The 23480-nt window shown below is 39.9% G+C and overlaps 1 protein-coding gene across 2 annotated transcripts in view; it reads left to right on the forward strand.

Annotated features, from left to right (window-relative positions):
* NR3C2 (nuclear receptor subfamily 3, group C, member 2) overlaps positions 1-23480 on the forward strand; it is a 204759-nt gene that overhangs the window by 90958 nt on the left and 90321 nt on the right. The gene's annotated exons all lie outside the window — the stretch shown is intronic.

Raw genomic sequence — 23480 nt, forward strand, 5'->3', positions numbered from 1 at the left:
GAGCAGTGCTTGATCCCGCAGCTGAGAGCGGCTGCGGAGGCAGAGCCCTGGGTTTGCTTGTGCTAACAGTCCCTGTGAAAGTAAAATCTTCGATGTTCAAATTGAATAGTCAATTTGGTTCTAATCAATAATTTCTTAATTCTGAGGCTCAAAAACCAGTGAGTGTCCTAAGCAGAGACAGGGCAAATTCACATCGCCATAAACCAGAAAAGGAAATGTCCACGGAAATTTTAATAAAAAGAGCTTGAGACCTATCTGTCAACTTCTTTAGCTACTGAATAGAAATAAGAATCCTTGCAGAAAATTTCTAATATGGTTGTAGAATGGATGACTTGGGATTCTGTTTCTGTTCTTAACTAAACCAATGGCTTATCCTGTCTCAGAGGGCCAATAACAGAAATCGTGTCCATTTGGTGAGGAGGAGTATCATTCTCTCAGGATTCACAAGTGCTTCACAGGGGAAAACTGTTCCCTGACCTACAGTTTATTTGGCTTTCTGGTCTTGCTTTCTGTTTTGCCAGGAACATGTTGGTAGGGAGTGGCAAATGAGATGACTTTCTACAGTATCTGGGCTGTATCCATCATTGAATTCAGTCTTTCTTTTATTCAAGAATTACATGGAGACAGAATAATAAGTGATGAAGAAGTGTATGTTTTCAGAATTATTTTTTCTTTTTTTTTTGTTAGGGTCAATCCTGAGAGTTGAGGACTGATGCTGCAGTATCTCCTCCTGAACAGGAAATCTCTGCAGCATTCTCTCTTGTTGATTTTTCTTGTTACGTCCTCTTCCTTGAAATGGCCAGCATGGAACCCTTTTCTGTATATTTAAATGTTGAGTTTTTTATTATTTATTTCATATCTGGTGAGGTGGGAGCACTTCACTGTGTCAGTTTATCTGGTAGCTATTGCCCGCATTGGGAAGATGGATTCTTCTGGGCGTGATTGTTTTCATGTCAGTAGAAGTTCCCTGTGCCATTTCATTGTTATCTGTGTATTTGATGTCTTGGTGGTCTATCTCAAGATGGAGGTTAAAAAAGAAAAAAAGAGGAAGCAGACTCCATATTTCATAGCCACTTAATTTGATGATTGTTTATACAGTAAAATGGCAACATTAAATTTATAAGTAGTGTAGAATTAAACTGATTTAGATGCTTGTGTCCACTATTAATCTTCAAGGAAACCAATACTAGAAAGGAAATATTGCTGTGTCCCAGCTGTCTCCATAACTACTCTTTTAAAATTCTGTTTTCTTAATTCTATTGAGACCTAGAAGTAAAATGGTGTACTGTACAGTAAAAAAAAAAAAAAACCCAACTGTCTGGTACTGTATCTTTTATATAGGTACATATTTATTCTATTTGTTGTTATACTAATTTTAGTTACATAAATACGTATATATTAAGTCTGGGCATGATCATCGAACCTGTGACACTAAGGCAAAGCAGCTTTCAGTGTGCATACGATAGCTTGGTCATGTAGAACCATTGTAGAAGCCCATACGGCCATTGGCACCAAGGCATCCTGTTGATCCTCCATCCATCCTGGGCTCCTTGACTTCTGGACTGGCCTCTTAAGTTGCTATAAGTTACAGCAGGCTTGAGATGACTTTAATTTGTGATTAGAGGTGATGTTAAAATTACCTTGCCTCCCTCGTTGTATATCGAAGTCACTTGGAAAAGTTGTGTAACCTTCTTCTGTGTTCTGACTTCACTGCCTTGTGGGATAATCTAAGAGCACTGTACCTAATAAGCTGTATGTTAGCATGGCTAACCACAAAGTTGTTGTGATGGCACCAAAACTGATTTTTCTAGCTTTCCCAGTCTTCAATTACTACTTTTTAGTAAGTGAGTGTGCAGAATTTTGACCTTGATTTGTGTCAGAAAAATGAGCTGCTAGTCTTCATTCCCAAACAAAAATGTGTCTTGACTATCCCAGCTAGATTTTTGAGTTACAAAAATGTTTGTGTAAGTAGTATATTTGCATTTAGCATCATGAAGAACTGCCACTATGTTGAATATTGCGTATTGATAGAAGTATTACATAGCTGCTTTCTGTGTGGCTGTCTGAAACGCAGTGCCCACCACGGTGACCAGATTAGTTCTAGATGTACTCTGTTGGGACTGGAGGAAATGTTTAGAAAGATACAAAAAAGGTGGCGGGATGGGTGTTGTCTTAACACTTATCTTAATTTTTCTAAGTATATCTTTTAATATTTGATTTCTTATAACTTTTGAACATCTTACCTGGAGATTGTCCTATTAGTGGTTTGGTTTTTTGTGGTGGTTTGTTTTGGGTTTTTTTTTTTGAACATGAAAATGTTACCATAGTTCACTGAAACCAGTCTTGGTTTGGTCAGTGTAGGATTTGCTAGTACAGGATATTTTTGCCAGCTCCAGCTCCGAAAAGTTTTCTTTACTTATCAGTTTGTTAATGCAAACCCAACAGGTGCTGCTTCTGAATTATGGATGATTACACTGTCACTTTAGTTTGAATAAAGGTTTAGAGAAAATGCTTTGGGTTATTCACAGAAGTAAGCTTCAGCAGATAACCACAAATGCCAAAGACAGTATTTTTACTTTTGTGCAGGCATTGCATACACGATTTCTGACTCAGATTGGAAGAGGAAAAAGTAGCTCCAAGTTTTGTATTTTGATGAAGAAATCTGGAAGAAACCTGGGGAATTGTGTAGAAAAATATATGAACATACAGTGCAGTATATTCAAACTTCATGATGACACACTTGAGCAAAAAAAAAATTTGTAACCAATGAACACAACATTTCTTCCTTCACCACAGCCGAGATTATCAAGATGGCATTGCTGATAGAAGAGAATAAAACTGGAAGGCAAGTTTCTGCCTCAAATACACTTATCTTTGGAATAGCCTACTGTGCCAATTCTGCTGTTAAAGGAAAAATAGTTTACATACCTGACATCTGAGCCCTTTAAATCTTACCCAAAGATGTGTTTAGCATGCAGAAGAGTGGAAGAAAACGTCTGAATCTTAAGAGAACAGCTTGAGGAAATAAGGAAGGGAATACAAACTAAGGCAGTCACAAGGGAAAAAACTCTTGAAGTGAAAGCTTAGAAGTGAAAAGTGTATGTAACTCTTCTAGTCTCCTTAACATACTGAAGTTTAACGCTTGAATTATGGTATAACGCTGCAGAAGGGGTAGTTCAATACAAAGTAATTAACAAATATTGACTAAAGGCTGAGGAGAGAAAAGGTTTAAAAGATTTTGCGTATTCATCCCTAGCCATAATAGGGAGATGGAAAGAGAGCGAAGAATTGTTTGCCATCTGAAATTTCAAATAATTTGAAAATTACCTATAAAAGGAGTAAACATCCAGTGAAGAGAATGGCTTTCTTACATGTTTCAATTAATACAGAAATTTACAGCAAAAGTTGCCCAGCATTACAGTTAGTGTCTGTAACTTTTGCATGGGACGTTCGGTCTCTTTCTCAGTTGAGCAGACACATTCAACTTCTAGCACTTGCAGAAGCATTCTGTGTATCAAGATAGCATCCTTGTCGATTTATACCCAAAGGTCTTCATAGAGCAAACACAGAGTAAACAAGTGATATCTCTCTCTCCTGGGGAACCAGGAGTCCTGTTTGTGCACGTATTGATGGGGTTGTTTGGAATTTCACCAAATATATTTAATCCAAACTGAAATGGAGTTTTGCCATAGGCTGTCATGAACTTTTACAGATTTAGTATTCAACATCCTTTCAGATCTGTGAATCTCACTCTTGGGAGAAAAAAAAAGAAAAAAAAGAAGACCATACAAATTTAATGAAGTATGCATTGTATAAAGGATAAATGATTATAAGCATATGGTACCTTTCTCTGAACAGACTTGCATATGCATAAAACTTTCTTTAGAAGTAGCCTTGGAAGCATGTAGAGCTTCCAATATATCATTCAGACCACTAAATTAGACTTTCTCCTTTCCTCCCTCTCCTCCATGTTACCGTAAAATGACAAGAGATAGAGGTAAATATACTCCTTAATTCCTTTCTTCCTTGTCTTTTCTCTCCTTTTTCCCAAGAGATTCCAGGGAATCATTGTTAAACATTGATACTTGTTCTGGCTTCGTGATGCATAAAAAGTGAAGAGACTGCCTTCAGCTGAAAGGTAAAAAGCTAGAAGGTTATTGGAAAACACAGAGAGAGAATAACTATATAAATAAATTATATGGTAGTACGTTAAGGAGTTGATCATACATCTCAACACTAATTTTGTCTTACTGGGAAAACCAGGAGAGCAATTTACCTTTTTTTTTCTTTTGGGGGGGGTACCTGCATTACCTATTCTGTATTTCGTATACGCTCCTTGTAGTGAATGAAGGAGGTTTGTGGTGGGAGAGGATTATTCTCCTTTATGTGTGTTGGTTGTCCTCTACTCTGTTAGCTCCCCTCTGTAGGCTGGCAGCAAACTATAACAAAACTCTGGAGTAGCTCAGAATTGCATTTCTGTATCTGATCTGAGATGGTTTTGAAGTGGATCATGTTGGCCCTAACAGGATTGGAGTTGGCAGCATGCAGCAGCTGAAAATGTCATAGTTTGACTCAGTTGCTGGGCTAAGTCTCAATATTGCCCTTTGTTACTCTTGCAGATAAGTTCATTTTTAGGTGGTGGTGTTTATGAGGACATAGAGAAGAGGGGTGGGAGACAGAGAGAGAAAGAAAGGTGGTTGGACTGACAGCCTTAATATACTGAAGTAAGCTGGTGAAGGGTTGGATCACTGGAGTCGTCCTCAGAGGTCGGGACACGTGGGTGGGTAAACGTTAAGATCAAGTGTGAACAATAAGTTAACATCAGAGTATTGGCAATTTATAACAAGCTTTTGCATTTATTACATTTTTGGGTAATGTGTCCTCATGTAGATTATGATTGATTGCATCCTTTGTTGCATGAAAATGTTGTTCTGATGAACTCGCAGCAGGGGAGGATGCTGCCAGATAAAGTGAGGACTTGAGACAGGTAAACATGCCAGACGGTATTTCAGATGGGCTCCATCATGTTATCTTCCAGGAACAAATGTGTGGGACGCAGTAGTATTTTAAGCAAGAAGCTCGTTTGGACTAACATAACTACGTGCATTTGAAACAACTGAGTGGACAGTAATTTGGAAGGTGAAGTTAAGTAACAATTTGACAGGTAGTGCTTTTGTGTCACTCATCAATCTGATAATTTAGTTATGAAATATTTTTGCATTTTGTCCAAAATATCTCTGCCTGGTAGAGCATCAGATGAGATGGCTTCTTGGGTACTTTTAATAAGGAGATTGCAGAAAACTTGGGAATGAAGGGCACAGCTTCAAGTAGTAGTGACTGTTTTACCTATGTGAATTTCTTGAAACACTTGAGGACTGTAGTAGTACAAAGGTGATGTATATAATCTGTCAGTACTATCAGTGATAACCAGGGCACCTCAGAGCACTCTCAAGAGTTTAGCAACTCAATGGTTGATAAAGTTAGGGTAGGGCAGGTTTGCCAGCCTCGCTCCCCGTCTGCTTAGCATGATCAGAAGAGAGTAATTTTGCCACTTCTTCACTTAAATAGTTTAAATTTTGCTCCATTTAAGAGGGGAGGAGTTTCAGATTCGGAGTGCAGAGTTTATTCCCAGTAGCGTTTTGGATGTAAAGGGGAAGCCGTGGCAGAGATTTCTCCCTTACTGGAGGAGCTGGCTGGGAGCAGGACCCAGTCCTTGCTTCCCTGCCAACCTTCAGGCTGCACCCATCCTGGTTCTGTGCCACGAAAAAGTGGGAGCACATGCATGCCAAGGGTAAAAGGCACAGAAATAAGAGATGGAAAAGATCTGCAGGACTGTCTTAACTAAATTTCTGTCAATGAGGCACTGTTTCCTATAATACAATCTCAAATCCTTTCTTCATTAAAATTTTAAACCACTCAGTTCCGGAGTAAAACAATTCTCTTCTTTTTCTCCTTAAAAAATGATGCACGTGTCTACTGAAGTTGCATTGTTGTATTTAAAAATACCTTAACGGGCTGCTTGCTAATGAGCAATTCTTTTCTGATAGCGGTGCACTTTTTCTGGAGCAGCAGAACAGCTCATAAATAGTTAATTGGAGCAATAGCCGTACTTGTGCACTTGTGGATAACTTCTCCATCGTGCAAACAGGCACACTGCGGCCTTATCAGGAGCAGCAACAATATGCCAAATTTTGAAGAGGAATGAGAGACACCGACAAACTTTCCCATCTAATTCTAATTAAGTATAAATCTGAAGTGTACTTGCTTAAGACAACAGTATCCAAAGTAATCCAGATATTTTTTCTGTAGACTTTTTTTTGAGGACATGGTACCCATTAAGATAAATTCGGATTTAAAGTAAAATGTTGAAGCCATTGCTTTATATAAAAGATTGTGTGTTTCTTTTACATTGTCTGAATTTCAGCTATTTAGTATATAGTTTATCCCTGTCATCTCTTTCACAACGTTGGAATTTAAATATGTATATCATGTTTTGTTAATAATATGACAGTGAATTGAATTACTGTATTTTTAATGAAAGCTCTTCAGGTATAATGATTAAAGAAATAATGTAAAATATAATAACCCAAGCCTTAATATTTTCTTGATCACAAGTCAAGCCTTCTATATAATTTATTAAAGTAGCATAATGTCCTTAAATTTGAGGTCAAGATTTTGCAGGCTTAGCAGAGATTTTTATGCATAAGGGAAAGATGAAACTTTAAAAATATTATTTCAGCAGTTCCATAGTTTGGGATTGTGACCTCATGCTCTAAGAATAATTATGGCACATCGCGATCAGCAGTTTATCAATATTCATTCATAGACTTCTTAGACTCTCTTCATATCATATTTTGGTTGGTTGTTTTTTTTCCTTCATGAAACCATAGTAACTTTAAAATAGCTAGTGAACGCCTTAAGGAGCACAGCCAGTTGCATTAATTTTGGGAGCAGGGGGGCTTTAACCATTATCTGCAGTATTTGTGAAAGCCACTTTTATTCCTGTATTTGTAGTTAGTTGTTATACCTTCTGCTGCCAGTTGGGACCAGTGTTTCTAAGGAGCTGTCACAGCGACCACAGGCAGCCCCTAAGGACCTGCATTTGTGGCTGCCTGGTAAAAGCTTATCAGCTAAGCTCTGACTGTGGCCACCATGGACTTGCGGCTGCATGAGCGGTTCCTGCAAAAACCCGGTGGGTTACCATTGGTTTAAACTGCAACTATAATAGCAGAAAAGGCACGGGAACTTAAATGAGCTTCTGTGCCTGCATAAAAACTAGTCTGTGACTGTAAATTCAGTGATGTTGCGTCAGTCCATCGTCAGGATGGTCAAACACTGAGAGCCAGCTGCAAGGAAATCCCAAATCAGGGGCATGGACACTTCACCAGTTTATTAAAATGTCCATCTGGCATCTCTGTCAAAGCATTAAATGAAATTCTCCAGCCTACCCACCCAAGAGCAGCTGACAGCAAAATAGCACAGACTCTCGTATCTGTCCTGTAAATACGGCAGAGAAGGGCAGCGGGCAGTCATGGTACTTCTGCTACAGTAGTTGGTCAGAGGGTACCACATGGCCTGACAAAGGCACAACTGTTTACAGCCGTTAAGAACAAGAAGATGATTCCTCAGAAGTTCAAGGATGCAGAGATTCAACTCTACAAAAAGAGTAACAGCTCGTGCTTTGGCAACTGGTGTACTCATTCACTTCTTGCAGGAAGAAGAAACTTCTACCTTGGCTGGAATAATGGTCAGCAGACCCAGAGGTTTGATTTGGTTGAGGAACAGTTAATGCAGTTTTGCAGCCAAGAAAGTTGCAGAAAAGCTGAGAATAAAGGTCTGTATATCATCTTTGTCAAGTAAACCAGAGCCTGTAGTACCATTAATCTCAAGGTTTTTTTTCAGGCTTCGGCAAAATTCAGCTGTTCAGGCAAGCTCTTGAATTACCAACTCTGGCAAGTGTTTTCAGTCAAGGCAGAAGATCACAGCTTTTCGCTCGTGGAAGGGCACAAAGCAAGGCTTTGTCCCCACCCTGATCTGCCTTGGTATCTTGTAGGCAGAGCTGCTTCTTGACATGTTTGGAGGCTGCGATAGGGGAAACCGCATGCCATGTTACAGGATTGGGGGAATTTTCAATATTCAGCGATTTTATTTTTTTTTAATTTTTTTTTGCATCAAATCCAAGGTCGTGCAGCTGATAACCTGCAGCCCGCTGTCTGCCAGCGACTGCAGTTGGTTCCCAAATGCTTGAGAACCAGGAGGGACTGACTTTCCAGGTCATTCTGCCAAACAGCTTGGCATGAGCACTTTCGTGAGGAAAACTGAGGTCCTGCTTCAGCCTCGCTCTGCTAGAAAACATGCACGTTAGCGGCGCAGGCTTGACATTTGTAGGCAATTTCTGGTACTTCTGCAGCAAGTTGTCTGAGCGCTGCGCTTGACAACACAGTCACGAAAGAGGATAACAAAAGGCAGAGCAGCATTTGCGAGATTAAAGCAGTGTTTCTGGAATGAAAGAAGCACTGAACTTCAAACAAGTGCTTGGTATGCATTTACTTTTATTAACATTCCTCTGTATGACTGTGAAATTTGGATAACAGCCTCGTTTCTTCCAAGCATTAACCAGTTCCTCTTGGATGGTCTTTTGAGTCCTTGCTGGTGTAAAAGGCCTGGAAAAGGTTTTAGGTGTCAAGTTCTTACAAGTGTTTTCAAATACTCAGCTTGGAAACACTGTATTTTGTAGATACAGGAGTACAGATACAGCTTTTCAAAGAGAAAGATGGACGGTGTGCTGCCTGAAGCTGCTTTCTATGGACTGATTATAATCAGAATGACTCTGAGGCAAGTCCAGGAAATATTACAAGGATGTGTTAAAGGAAGGTCCACGTTTGGAGTCCAAAACCACACAAAAGACAATGACGCTATCCACTGTGGTCAAGGTTTTTGAAGATTCAATAACTAGACTTCTGTAGGTACATGCAAAACTAGGAACACGTTACTCAGGGAAAACAAGCAAAACAAATACGTAAATCAGATGAGTATCTGTAGCTCTTGATGTGCTGCAAAAATGTGGTTAATTTCTTGCCAGCTTAGGTCAAAAAAAGCAAACTCTTCCTACACGGAATAGTAGGATTTAATTCCTACTATTTAATTTAATGGAAACTCTTCTTCCAGAAGCATGCAGAAGAACTTCAGAGATGCAGAGGTATCATTGGTAGCACCGTGTTTAATGTGCAACATGACAGGCTTATGTGTGCTCCTTTTAGTGGAAGCAGATACTTTGCATCAGTCATTTTGAATTACAAAAAACAGTATCCAATCTGTTTGGGCTTAAGTCTTTTGCTCACTTTGAACCGAGGAGTGGGCTTTCCCCTGTGGGGGCAAAGAGAGGAGTCGTGGGCTGTGGTACAGCAGCACTGCTACCTGTGAGCTTAGTTCAGGTGAGCTGCGACAAGGGCTGCTAACAAGATTTGTAATTGCTGTTTTCACTGATGATAAATTAGTTTTGAAGGAACTAAATCAAATATTCACTTCTGTCACAAAGTGGAACTCGCCACCCCTTTCCCTGAAGAGACCTGGAGAGTACGAGGGAGGCGGCGGCGATTCTGTGCTGGCGGCAGCGGGCTCCCCTCGGCCTCGCCAGGCTGCTCTCCCAGCCCCTCGCTCCCTGGGTGCGAGATGTGGTATGTCCCTCCACCGCGTTTGGACACACGCGGTGGGACGGAGGGCAGGGTCTTCTGAGAGGGTTGTGTGCTTTAATTAAGCAGGTGATGCTTTTTAAATACGCCAGTATGTGTGACGGTCCAAAGCTTTAAAGCGAAGATTGCTTTTTGAGCACTTTGATCAAGTTATTGGTTATGATAGTGAGTCCAGCAGAACCCTAGACAGAGCCCAGGGAAATGAAGTTTTATGTAACTGGGCTGTCTGTGTGTTCCCGCCTAGTAAGTTTTGAATGTCAGCCAACTTCAACTAAATTTGACAGTGGGTAGCTATTACCTCTTTCAATTTTAGCTGTTATCTCTTACCAGTTCCATTAAAATAAGCAACTGGATGGAAGAGAGGCACCCAGTTAGTGCCGCCACCAGAGGAGAGGTGATAGTTTGCATTTTTCTCCTATTAAAGGTTGCAAGCGGGAAGGAGGAAGCCTTAGGAAACAAAGTTTTGTTATTCCTGTTCCTGAATAACAACTTAATAATTTTTTTTTTAAAAAAAAAGTAAAACCATTTTCATATACTTTGGAGCTTAGCACTTGCTTTATTTTGTATATGTTAATTGGGAATATGGAAAGCAGATGTGGATGTAAGAAGGAATTGTAGGTCTGTTAACACTTTGTAACTGCGGTGGGCTCCTGCGCCAGGAGCTGCATGGAGTGGAGTGGTCTGAAGCTTGAAGGTGGGCAAGTGGGGACGGCAGGGCCACCTTGGGTCCTCTAGCCATGTAATAAGGTTAAGTTATGCTGTCATTGCTGCAACATTTGAAACCGTGGGTCCTCCAGACTTACTCCTTGTTGAGTCATCTTCTTTCTTCCCCAAGTGCTTATTCTGCATATTGCACACCTGCTTATAGCAGAAGTTATTTCGATGACTGAGGGGAGGGGTTGCGGAGAATAAAGCAGATTGTTTTAGAATAGGCAGAAATTCAAGGCTGAGTTGCGTGGGGCTTTGAGCAACCTGGCAGGGGGACTGGAACTAGACGACCTTTAAGGTCCCTTCCAACCCAAACTGTTCTATGATTCTGTGAAATTGCTTAATGGGGCAAAGAATGTGTGTGGTCAGGTTCTTTCTGTTTGGTTTTAATTGCAGTCTGTGTGGGACCTGTTGTGTCAGAGAGCGATATTGCGGGCCTTGCTATAGAAAATTGAAAGTCTGTGCCACAGACGGGCTGCATAAATGAGATCTGGGGGGTGATGGCTTAGCAAGTAATAATGTTTGCTCACTCTGCTGTACACCTTGATTACTATGTAAATTGTGCAAATTTATGCATAAGCACATAATTATGCACACTCAACTGTCAGTTTGCCTCTACAGTAACGTGCTTTTGTGCATAAACAGTTAAACATCCTTTTCCTGAAATGGGAAGGATAGTGGTATTTTTAATTATTGTACCAGCTCTTATTCCCGCTGAAGTTAAATGCAAGCTGCCTTCCAAAAATCAAGGCCCGCTATATATTGCGAGAGAGTTATGACAGTATGCAACAGAGGATTTAGGAGGGGAACTGAGGCTGTGTAAGTTGCAGAACATAACTTCCTTGGCCTGTGTTTTGTTTAATACTCCCATTTTCTTTTAGTCTTTGCTATATGGGTTTCAGCTATTCAGCCAGAGAGAATGGTAGGTACAGTACTGTGTATCATTAGTATGTGAGCAGTAGGGTGAATTTCAGCTGAATAAAAATGAATTCTTTGACTTGCAGTTGTGAACGTTTCTAGTTTGCCTTGACAATCCTGTCAAGACAAATTTGAACTTTGTCAGCAATTGTGATTGCTTGTGGGAGAATTACCAAGAGCCTTTGCTCTAAGTATCAGTCAGTGATTGCAGCCCTCATCTGCTATTTGACCAAAATTTTCCATGGCACTCAGCAGGCTATTACTTGTCGCTCTGACATATAATGGAGGGGTATTTTAATTGATTTAAAAGTTAAAATCTATAGTTATTTAATGCAGTATAACTGTATTGCGTGTCAGTGGTTACACTTGCTGTGAAAATAGGGAAAGGGGAGTTGAAAGGACTTGGGGTTTGGAATATTTTAAAAATACACATGCAATTGATTTTACCTTCTACAGGCTATCAATAGAACTTTTATTTAGTTAATGGGAGCAGAGCTTTCCTGTTATGTAATTACTGTTGATTTTAAAAGGGATTCTTGAATGTTAACTGTGCATCTAGTTTTTAAAACCCATGTCTTCCAAGGTTCAGTAGTACCTCAGCTCAAAAGCCTTTGCTTTTGTGGTGAGCTCTGAACAACTGCATTTGGGATCTGATGCTGTTTTGTTTTATGACCTAAACTGTTCCTCTGTCGTGATCTCCTGGTGTCTAAAATAGGTATAATTCTATCTGAAGCCAAGGGGTATGTAAAATTAAACATTGCAAATCACTCGTAAGGCTGTATAGCATGAGTGCAGTTGGTGCAGTTGCACACATGCAGGTTCTGTATATGCTGGAGTATGAGATCAGATGCTGGAGCAGTACTGTCTTCCTAATTGGTCCTGTGGATGCAAGTATGCAATGTCTTTCTAACCGGTGATGGTGATGATCAGTTCAAAACATCTTTTCCTATGTGTCCGTTTCAAAAGAAGCTCTTTTGCAAGAGGGAAAATGAAGAGAGGAAGGCTCTACAAAGATGAGTGGCTCACATCTTTCTTCTCCCTGTGCCCTGTCATTCAACTTACCTAGCTTTCTAAGTTAGGAATAAGGATGGAAAGAACAGCTGCATTCGTTCTACAACAGTAGGATGAGAAATAGGGCTGTTGAATACTCCTAGATGTATCTCTCTTTTGGCCCATACTCCCTGACCCTCCACATGAACTACAGGCAAGGGAAAACGGAGGGACTTGAAGCGCACAAATAAATGTGATCATCAACAATATCTCCACCAACAGGAGTGACTGTACTTCACCTTGGTGTAAGGTTCTGTGTAAATTGTCACTTTGTGTAGCAGAGGTGGGACAAGTGGGAAGTGATGTCCCTGTCTGAACTGGAGCTGCTACTTGCCATGTCCCCTGGTAATCACAATTTTTACGAGCAGATGCGAAGCCTGAACAGGCTGTTTCACCCATGACAAAATTCACAGGTTGGACTGGGATCAGAATACTTTTAAAACTTTAGTTTTCTATGAGTGTATTTTCTGAGAAAGTACCACAGAGCCCTTACCAGCAGCTAGTCGTTTTAGAGCAAGGAGTTACTCACATACTTGCTAGAGCTGTTGTGCAGGGTAGATGTTTGCCTCCTGAAGGCAAGGCAGGAGGAGGGTTGCATAGCTACTTGTTTGCACTGAAGAGAAAATGGGAGTGTTTTTCTTATTTCACCCTTGTTGGTGAACACTGTGTGTAAATGTGAGAGAATCTGCTATGGAAGGCTGGCCTGTAGGGAACGGTGTAACAGAAGAGGAACTTCACAGCGTGCTGGTGAAGAAACATAACGTATGGGTTATATTGGAAAACCAGGTTATACGTGGGATTGCACACCTAGAACTTAAGACTAGTATGTGATGAGTTTGGGTTTCAGTTTTTTTGTATCCAAAGGACCAGCTCTTCATCCCCAGCCTTAGAGTCGTGCCTTTCTTTAGATCCATCACGTGAAGAAACGATGACCAGAGAACTTGCTAAGGTATTGGAGGAACTCCGGTTGCGAACTGTTGGTAAGCATCCTGAGAGGCAGAGAGACTGGGCAGTGAGTCCTAGGCTAGATGATGTTTGCAGGTAGACACAGGCAAAGGCCACTGGAGATGGAATTGGCCAAGCAAAGAAGCCACAGTCATAAAAATGAGGGATTGTTGCATGAGGGCTGGTTTCAGCACTTGCAGAAATAGGCCACGTGAAGGTCTGGCTGAATACCTGTTCCTATCCCATTTTTCCTTCTTTGCTTTTTCTCCTTATCACAGAAGCTGTCAGGTGTGAATGCCCCATCCATTTGCCCTGTATTGTCTACTCAATGCAGGCATATTCTGCTCGCTGTAACCCTTGTATGTTCCTCAAACATCACAACTGGTTTTTTTATTACACTGTCAAAAGGTAGCAAAAGCCCATGAAGGCGGCAAGAGGGGAAGAGTAAAGGAGAAAGAAGTGGAAATCACCCTGACTTTACCACCTTCTAGTTTTAGGAAGATGTTTTATTGGAGCCGTGGGACCAGGAAGGTGGAAAAGACAAATTTACAAACTACCCCAATGTCTGTAATTCCCCAGCCTAGAGCTGCAAGAGTTCCTATTTCTTGTATCAGGTAATAATTGTGTGCATTGGAACACCATGAACAGCTTGAATTTCTTAAAATGGAAAAATGTTAGGTAAAATGAAGCCTTCAGTATTTCAAATAGTGTTTTTAGAAGTCATGGAAGATATTTCAAAATAATGTGACTATTTGCTTTTTAAAATACCTGTTAATCAGACATGGTGGTAAAGTTGGAATTTGGCTTTTACTGTATCATCTCTAACAGGTGCTAAGCTGGAAACTTCCAGTAAAACGTAAAGCACTGTGCCTAACCTTATTAAGGATTATTGCCTTTTGATTAGTAAGATCATCTTTGGCGGATAATTTCTTTTTCCAACCTTCCTCTTGCAAACGCATGCCGAACTTGCTGCGCGTTGCAAGATACTGAAGTCTGTTCATGTCAGGAGTTTCTCCAATACGCTTATGGGCTTGAGTCTTACTACTCCGTTCTGCATTGGTAACTCATACTAAATAACATTGTGAGCTGTCTGTTGCCTTTCATTTTTCCCTACGCCTTGTTTATGAAGTTTAGATTAGTGTGCAGACTTTCCTACTTCTGTTTTCTGTTCCTATGTAGAATTATAATACAGCACACACTGGTACTGTAATGCTAATATGCTCTCAACAGCCATACTAATTTTGTCTTGTTGGATTGGGGGGGGGGGCACAAGGGGGTTGAAAGGGCAAATTTCCCCCTCCATACCCCCATTAGATTCTTTCAGCTCCAGCAATAATTATACATGTTGCCTTTTGAAGCCTGTGGGATTGCTCGTATGAGTATAAGGTCTGCCATACTGGGGCTTTTATTTGACAAGTTGGAAAATAGCCTTTGTTCCCATGGTAACCTTTTTTTGTACTTTAGTGCATTTTTTCCCTATGGTTTCATGGTTGCTCTGGAGGTTTTTCTATTGTGGTATTTTAAGCCCCAGTAGACTGAGGCTGGCAGTTCAGTTTACTTTTTGCTCTTATGAAATTTTTTTTTTTATTTGATTACAGAACTCTTCTAAACTTTTTATATTGTGTGGTTAGGGCATTAATGGTGTGGTGCCTTTCTCTGTAAACACATCATGCACTCAGGAGATAAAGCAAACCGTTTGTAATAGGAAAGTACGTATGACTGGACCAAGCTGCTTCTGTTATAAACGAATATTTTTTTATAAAGATATTCTTTTAGGACTTACAGGGCCAAGCCCTTGCTAGACACACCAGGTAGATTTTTGTCTCTGCAACAGAATGAAATTTCTTAAGGTTGAAAATAGTCAATACACTCTGGTCATCGGTTTCATTTCAGGTTGCTGTAATAAGGGTTTCATAAAACAGCTTTCAAGCAAAGGCAGGTATTTTTAGGAGCTGCTTGTTTAGACTCTGAGGGAAGAACTTGAAAAAAGTAGTGAGCTTTATTTTGAAGAGAGGAGGCTTTTTAAAGAGATGTCCTTATTACTGGTAGCATCTCCTTGCATTTGGCATTGGAATTTTTCTTCTTCCTTGCTTACTCAATTTTTGTCTTAGAAGTCCTCAGTAGCAGAGCGAAATAGTCATGCAGTCTTGTCTTGCCTGCAGTTCCTCATGGTAATGATTTCCCACTGGTGCCCCTATCAGCAGGTGAACCTCACTGGAATCACTGCATTTTATGCAGTTTTAAAATATTGCTGACCAAGAAGGCAGCAGAGCCTTACTGAGTAAACACTACTGTGCTCTCGTACAAGAGTGATCAGGATGCATTAATTAGTTTATGTATTTTTTTTCAGTGGTGGAAGATGAGAGGGTGCTATGAAAAATTGAATTTTCAAAGCTGTGTCTCTTTCCTTTTAGTCATGGCAGGTGAGACGGTGCAGGAAAAGGAGGAGTTAAACAAACTCCCTGCCCTCCCCAATAGACTTTCAATAATTAACTAGATAATTTTCCAGATAAACTGTTCCTGCCTTATCTTGCTATACAATACATAGCAATTTATAATCAGCAGCACAAATACCAACATTGCATGCATTTAAACTGCACTAATTCTATAAGTGGACCAAATATGAAAAGGTAGAGCAAATGCGCTGTGAGGCTTACTGTTGTTCTCTGGCTTCCAAAGTTGGAGGTTTGCTCCTGAGAGGAAACTCCCCGTCTAGCTTAACCATTCCGTTTCAATAGATACCTATATTTATCTACTAAAATACCTACAGAACAAGTAAATTTTATTTCCCTGGGGCAGTTGGATCTTGGTACACTGTGACAGTAGTTAGAGGAGAACAGTGCATTGCAGAAGAGTATTCGGAGGATGTTACACTTCTCTGATCACTATATCGCTGCGTAAAAAGTAGATTTATTTCCCTAGGAGACAAGTGCTCCTCGGTTTCAGTCCGCCAGAACACACTTTTTGTTTATGCTGAAGTTTATATTTTTCCGTAGTCAACAGATTATTTGGAGGTAAGATTTGGATAGCGGACTATGGTTGCTACCACAAGATTTCAGTAGAGAAGGTCAAGGAAAAGTCAAGGCTTACAGCTGGATTGAGGGAAACGCTAGGTCCTGTCAGCATCCGCTAAGGTAAATGCAAACTGAAGGAGCTTAGTACACTTGCTTCATTTTGTAAAATCAACATATGCCCTAAGGTTAACCTAAATACAGGAACCTGTTCACTGGTGACTACAGCACAGGAGAACCCATCAACTTCTATTTGCAGAATAAGCACTGCAATTTAAGTACTTTTAAAAAACCCTGAGTGAATCTTTCTAGATTTGGGGAGGGGGCTTGGGAGAAAGAGTGAAACCTTTTCTGTTACCAGCGCATGTCGGAGTTTGCTTGTTACTATAATTAAGATCCAGGTATGAAAGTGTGATATATGACCCTTGGGTATTGCTAAATAAAGTAACTTAATGTGAAAGCTGGAGCTGCTGAGGAAAGAAACCATCTGATTTCTCAATTTGCTTTCTCTTAACTAAATGCACTTTCCCCTCTGATTTCTACATTTCATCATACTAAGCATTTCTTAAGAGGAAAAAGAAGTATAAATACTGGATTAATTTTGTAATTTATACATTTGTATTAGGGTTGTGGTGTTTGAAGCTCAAACAGTTGAAAGTTCTCTGTCTTGGAATAAAATACCTCAGTGCTTAAAACAAAAATAGAGACTGACCACTAAATTAAATGCAGTATCACAGCTACTGAATTTTCTTTTTTTTTTAATTTCTTAAAAATATACCTTCAAAGTCGTAGGTAGCAAAATAAGTTTATTTTGGTGAGATAATGGTCCATTTTTTTAAATTACAGCAAGTAATAGTGGATTGCGTGAGTTCATCATTAGCTGAAACAAAACAAACAAAAGGAAATAAATGGTAATACAAGTAAGAGCTTCAAGATCTTGAAGTTTGGGATGTTTCAAAATAATTGATGTATAGCACAAGCAGATACTATTTTCTAGGTAATTTTTCTTCCTTAATTGAATTTCTTGAATATTTCACATTGAAAACATATTTTCAATGGATGTTTTTGTTACCTTTCGTATTCTAGTCGAGAGAAGACACTAAAGAAAAAAATTAATTCTTTCTCTAACCACTTATATTACTTATGGACTGATACAATACTCCAGATGTCAGAGTAAACATGCAGTGCTTCAGGTGTTACGTTTGATGTCTGTCATCCATAATATGCACTAAAGTACACAGTTTGCTTTCCTGAAATATTTAGACCTTGTTCAAGATTTCTGAGTCTTAAAGTTTTTATTTGTTTTTTTTTTTTTTGAGTTTTAGTCTTAAATAATTTTAGCCTTTTTTTTTTTTTAAAGGCTGCAGGTGTAAGGGTTGGTAGTGGCCATAGGAGTCCTATTGCTTTAGCCCAGAAAACATAACCATATCTCTAATGTCTGTCTTCATCTCTGTAGGAGCAGGATGATGCCCTGAGAAACTCAGGCAGCAGAATTTGCAGCGAGGTTATTTAGCAATTTGTAGGCCCCTCTGCCACACGTCAGAGGGTAAATGTTGCTCTGCCTGCACGCAGGAGTGTTGCTGCTGAGACTGAGGGGTGGTTTGGTTTCAGCAGTCCGTCCTTAGCTCAGTGTTCATCAGGTCCCACGTGACTGCCTTCTCCTCGGAAAATCTGATCGTTTCATCTCTGCACCTTTTCACTTCTCTATGCTTTCTTGGTCTGCTGACAAGAAGATTGGTTTATATAGTCTGACATTTAAGAAATACCATTTTCCAGTCTGCTAATCTGCTTTATGCAAGTAGTTATAGGAGAGAGCCAGGGTGCCTGCCTGCAGTGAAACTTTTTTTAAAATTTGGGCTACACAAGGGGAAACTGATACTAGTCAAGCCTTAGTATTGAAAATTGTATCTAGCAGCATGGAGCAAAATCTGGGAGATGATACATGCCGCTGATGGAGATTGCGACCAACGTCATTGTGTAGTGGTCAAATAATCTATTGGACAACTTTTGACCAGTATAACATTTTCTAAGTAACTAGTAGAGTTATCTTGGGCAGTGAAATTACTGTTTCTTTGTGAACACGCACAAAAATAGCGGAGGTAATGCTAAGAGAAGATGGTTATGCTACCTACTGTGATGGCTGAGTGAACGATGAGTTAAAGAAAGGAAGATGTTAGGATAGCTGCTAGAGAAGTGATCAGTCAAAGGAAGCACTTAAGGTTGTAAGATTAGCTGTGGAGACCGGGAAGAATTTAGGGGACTATTTGGAGGGGGGGAAAAAGTATATTTCCAGAGTAGCATAAACTTGGTAATCAGCCTCTTGATTTTAGTGCCAGGTTGTGAGGAGTTGCATTGTCATTCAGCATGGCAGTTTCTTGTCTCCCTTGGATGGCATCGCCTGGCCAGCTGCGTTGAGGTTGGTGAGGGCCAAGCGTGTGGGTATGCTGCTGCCATGGCACGGCCGGCTTGGCGGTGCCGGGAGCTCTTGGGCGGTTCTTCGTCAGCTCTTGGCCAGCTCCTGACCGCCTCCTGACTATCTGAGCTTCCTTGGGTGTCAAAGTTGGGCGAAGCTCTGGTTTCCATGCTCAGCCAAACTGTCCACATCATGGTTGTGAAATACCATTGAAATACACGGTTCTTGTTTGGGGCCACGGGAAGGTTTGTTTCAGTATCTGTGTGTGCAGAGTTAACTCTCATTTTTTCATGTGCCAGTCCCCAGTAGAAGGTGACTCTCACTGGAGGTTATACCTCTTCAGAAATGAGATGAGAGGGTAGAAGGAAGATGCTGGCAGTCTCTGTGTCTTGAATCTCCTGATTATGCTTCCTCTTAAAGTTTGGTTTTTTTTTTTTTTCTTTTGGTGAAAATATGATGCTGATCTCAACTTCTTTTTACCTTTGTTTTCATATAGCTTTATTTATTGAGGTGTACCCGGTTTCCTTCTGTTTGTTTTACTACCAGAAAATTTCTGTATGAAAAAGAAGAGTCAATGACGTGGAATTAAAAAGGACTCATCTAGATCTCATCATAATAAAAATACTTGGAACAAATGAGTTTGGGATTCATACTGTGGTTTATGCTTCTTTGGAATGCTTCATTTTTTCATCAGAGAGGCTTCGTTTGGTTAAACTGTGTTCCTGTATGACATCTGGTTTGAAAAGCATAATAACCTGTATAATCAGCTTTTAAAGTGCTGGATTATCTGTGGGTTTATTGACTCTTCTTTACAAAATCTGTTATTTCTAATTAATTCTCCATATAACTATTACTAAAGCCAACTTGCAGAGACACAAATGAGCTTGATGGCAATGGCTAGTCAAGGTCAGCATTTAACTGCCCGCATTTGCACTGTTGAGGATAATAAATCATGCTTATTCCTAATCACATAGCCTACAACGTGACAAATGTTAGTGGAGCCATCTAAGCAACCATTTTACAAATCATTTAGAAGATACATTTGGCATTGTTAAACTGCTCCACGCTGCCCTTGGCTGTAAAAGCTTTGTGATAAAATATGTATGCTCTGTTAGATCTCCTGGGTTGGAATCCTGCAGAACGTGGGGGTGTGGGAGGTGTGTATGGGGGGCCTGTGGTTGCTTTTTTTCCCCCCCTTTATATTGGAAATAATGAGAGAGGTGTTGTGAAAGTAATAACTCCTAATCAACCTACGGAAACCACTGGCTTCTGAAGTAGCCAGCTCTGTGGCACCATTTCTTATTTCTTGTGTTTTCAGTTAGAAGTTTATAATGCGAGTAGGTTGCTTCCCCACAAGAAATTTTCTGGGTCAACAATAGTCCATTGTGTGAAAGTTTTAGAAAAAAAACAACTGTTAAATATCAGAACAATAGTTGTTAGTCTCTGCTTTGGATTTGGGCAAATGTGTAAACGCAGTGTTTTCACTTGGTCTAAAGTTGAAGACTCAATCCTGCTGTGGCCCACAGCTGTCATTAGATTTAGCGTGTCATTCAAATAGATATTTGGCAGTAGGCTAATTGTTGTCCAGGGAGCCAGTTGTAAAGTTTCTGATCTGTTTTTATGGTCTCTGTTCTTACTTGGCCCAACTCTCGTATTTTTCAAAAGAGAGAATGATGTATTAACTAAATAATCTGGATTATTGTAACTAAACTTCTCATCTGGAGCAAAAAATCAAACTGAACTCCAAAAAAAGAACTAAAATTAAATTAATGTGTGTATCTGTTAGAATCAGCTGAATTTAACACTTAGTTTTTACCTATTAAGTGTTAGCCGCCTGTAACTTCTCCCACATACCAGTTTACATTAGGATTACTTCATAGACATTTATGGGATGTTTCTGTGGAAAACTAACGAAAAGGGAAATATTTAACTTGGAACATGCACGAAAAGCACTTTGAAAGTGGGTTTTTTAGTATAGCGTTTCTCCCTATACATATTATAGGCTATAGAGCTATACTGATTAATCACATAATTGGTTTAATAAAAGCAATGAATAAATAAAGTGTGTTTCTGTGTCTTAAACGCTGGGTGTCTGTCCTTGAAATGAGGTGGAGAGGTAGTTTGCTCGCCAGTCAGATCTTGATGCAGATCTTGTTCACCATGGTCAAGTTGCTATGAAAGGAATGACAGCCTGAACGTAAGGGAGATTCGGGAGGAAAAGGTGTAACCATCCATGCGTGCCTTGCTGAGAAAGAAAAGCTTCCATGGAGAGAATGGCTTAATCTGAGGTTTAGCAATATGATGTGAGCATATTTTTTGGACTCAGCCTTTTATTACTTGCAGGTATGTGCAAACACCACTTTACCTTTGTGTAAGGTAATATAACAGCATTTTGAATTGGCAAATACTTTAGTATAGCATGGGTGAAAGAGAACATAAGATATTTTAAAAACAAGCCGAACGTTGTTCACTAGAAGACAGTCATAGCTAGAGCTGGCACAAGTTGGTGAAGGTTTAAGTACCAACAGCTAATATCAAAGTTTCTTTGCAATAGAGTATTGGAGAATTGCTCCATGTTGGATACTCCTGTTAAGAATGAAAATACCTCATTTGTGTGTTAACCTATTCCACTTTTAAACTGATTAAAAGGATGTATGGGAGTTAACTGAATTTTGTTCCAGAATGTTAAGTTTCCACCTGTGATGCTGTTGCTGAGTTGTTGAATACATGCTTTGTATTCCAGCTGTACCTTCACCTTGCAGCTATATTCACGTCCTTCATTTAGAGAAGCACTGTACAAAATATGCTATAGATTATGTCTTAGGTAGGCATTTAATAATAGCTGTGGATTGACTGGTGTCTTGATGTATCTTTACTGGCTTTTTTTTACCCAATAATTCTGTGTAAGTGAAATTTTATAGGGTAGCTTGCATCTAAAAAAAGTCTCTCCCACCTTCTGCAAATCCTACATGACAATTTATTTTCAACTAAAAATAATACATACTTATATATAGTATGTACATATATATAGAGAGAGTGTGTGAATATGTACGTGTGTATATATATATAAATAAAAAACCACGCATGCTGCTGTGATACCCTGGAAACCTCCATTTCTCCACAGGAAGAGCTCTCTAACAGAATTACCTTCTTCAGATATTAAAAAAAAAAAAATACACTGACCTTTTTCAGGGTAGAAAGAATAGGAAAATTTTTACTAGCTTTATGAAGAAATAGGAGCGTGCAGCATCAAAATTACAAATGCTTCAAGTCATTTTGGGGTATGTCAGAATTGAAATATTTCCCTTCTCAGACAAAATACCACTGTTTGCAGTGAGAAAGCAAAAAAAAAAAAAAAAAATTTGAAGGAGTTCGTTTTCCAGGTTATTGACATTGACATTTTCTCTAGAAAGCAGACACCTTTTGAAGAATTTTGTCTAATAAGAGGCTTAATGTTTTTCATGCTGTACAAAACGTGCTAGAGGGAGAAAGTCCCGTTCGTTGCCTGAACAAATCCAAATGCAGAGCTGAACACAGGCAGAGTCTTGGCAAATCCTGAAGGAAGGTGCCTTTCCTTAGGGGTACAGGAATGTGGTGTGCATGGGTATGACTGTGACTTGAGCACGCAGAACTTAACTTTAACGTCGATTTGGTGAGGCTTTCCTTTGTCTCTCTAACCGATGAGCTAATGCCATCACCTAGCAATTATCAAGTAGTGTGATGTTATGTAATGAAAGTATAAATAGCACGAGGACTAAAACTGGTAAATCTCACAGACTAGCGAGCAGACAAGAGCAGGAATATTATTTGGAACATTTTGATTAGCATCTGAACGCTGTCATTTAAAAAGACATTTAGATTCGATGTTACAATAAAGCTGCAGGCCAGGAGAGTTGCGGTCCTTGATCTGGAGTGACATTCGTGCTGTGCCCCTGGATAAATCACTTGGCCTCTGTATACCTCTTTAAATGAAGACAGAAAATTGGAAAAAGGCAAAGGGTACATACTTGAAATTTCTTAAGCAAGCTGGTTATCTTATGTTTGAATTAAGACTACCTGCGAACTTCGTTTCCCAATGACTGACCGACAAATAGCCTGTAACCTGCAATTTGAACTATCGGATTATTTCACCACAGGTGTAAAAGTCTTTTAGAGTTGTTTTGTAGTTGTTTGGCAGCATTCAGAGAGATAGCGTGTGAAGAAATGCAAGAGGTCACGTTTACCTGGAGAAGAGAGGCTATGTGGAAGGAAAGACTCTCCCCAACCCTCCAGAGGCGTGGGAGGGATCCAAAGCTTTCATCTCCTTCAGGATCTGGCACGTTTCTCCGAGCGTGCCGATTACATTAGGGTGGCATTTCCAGTTCCCGGGGGAAGAAGGGAGGGAGGAGACTCACTGCATTGTGAAATGTGACTTGGTTTTGAAGAGTGCTGTCTTCTGGAGTTGCCAGTGGAAAATACTTCCTAAAGATACTTTTGGAGAGTCATGCTTTAAACAACAACAGAAATGCCCCGTCTTTTAAGAAGGCCATAGATGGTTGAAGCTGGGTTTGCAAGGTGCATCCATCTGCAAAACTTCAGGATGGTTTCTGAACTTCTGGTGCTGCTTTTCTGGCACCTGCGGTTGTATGAAAGGGTCTTCTGTGCTTGCAGAATGTAAAAAGGCTTCAAAACTACTTTGGAATGAAGCTGTTAAATTACAGAAATATTGGATATAAGGTCAAGGACCACTGTAGTGGTAAGCAG

The sequence above is a fragment of the Cariama cristata genome, unplaced genomic scaffold (genome assembly GCF_000690535.1).
Source record: "Cariama cristata isolate BGI_N322 unplaced genomic scaffold, ASM69053v1 scaffold1226, whole genome shotgun sequence".
NCBI classification, from domain to species: domain Eukaryota; kingdom Metazoa; phylum Chordata; class Aves; order Cariamiformes; family Cariamidae; genus Cariama; species Cariama cristata.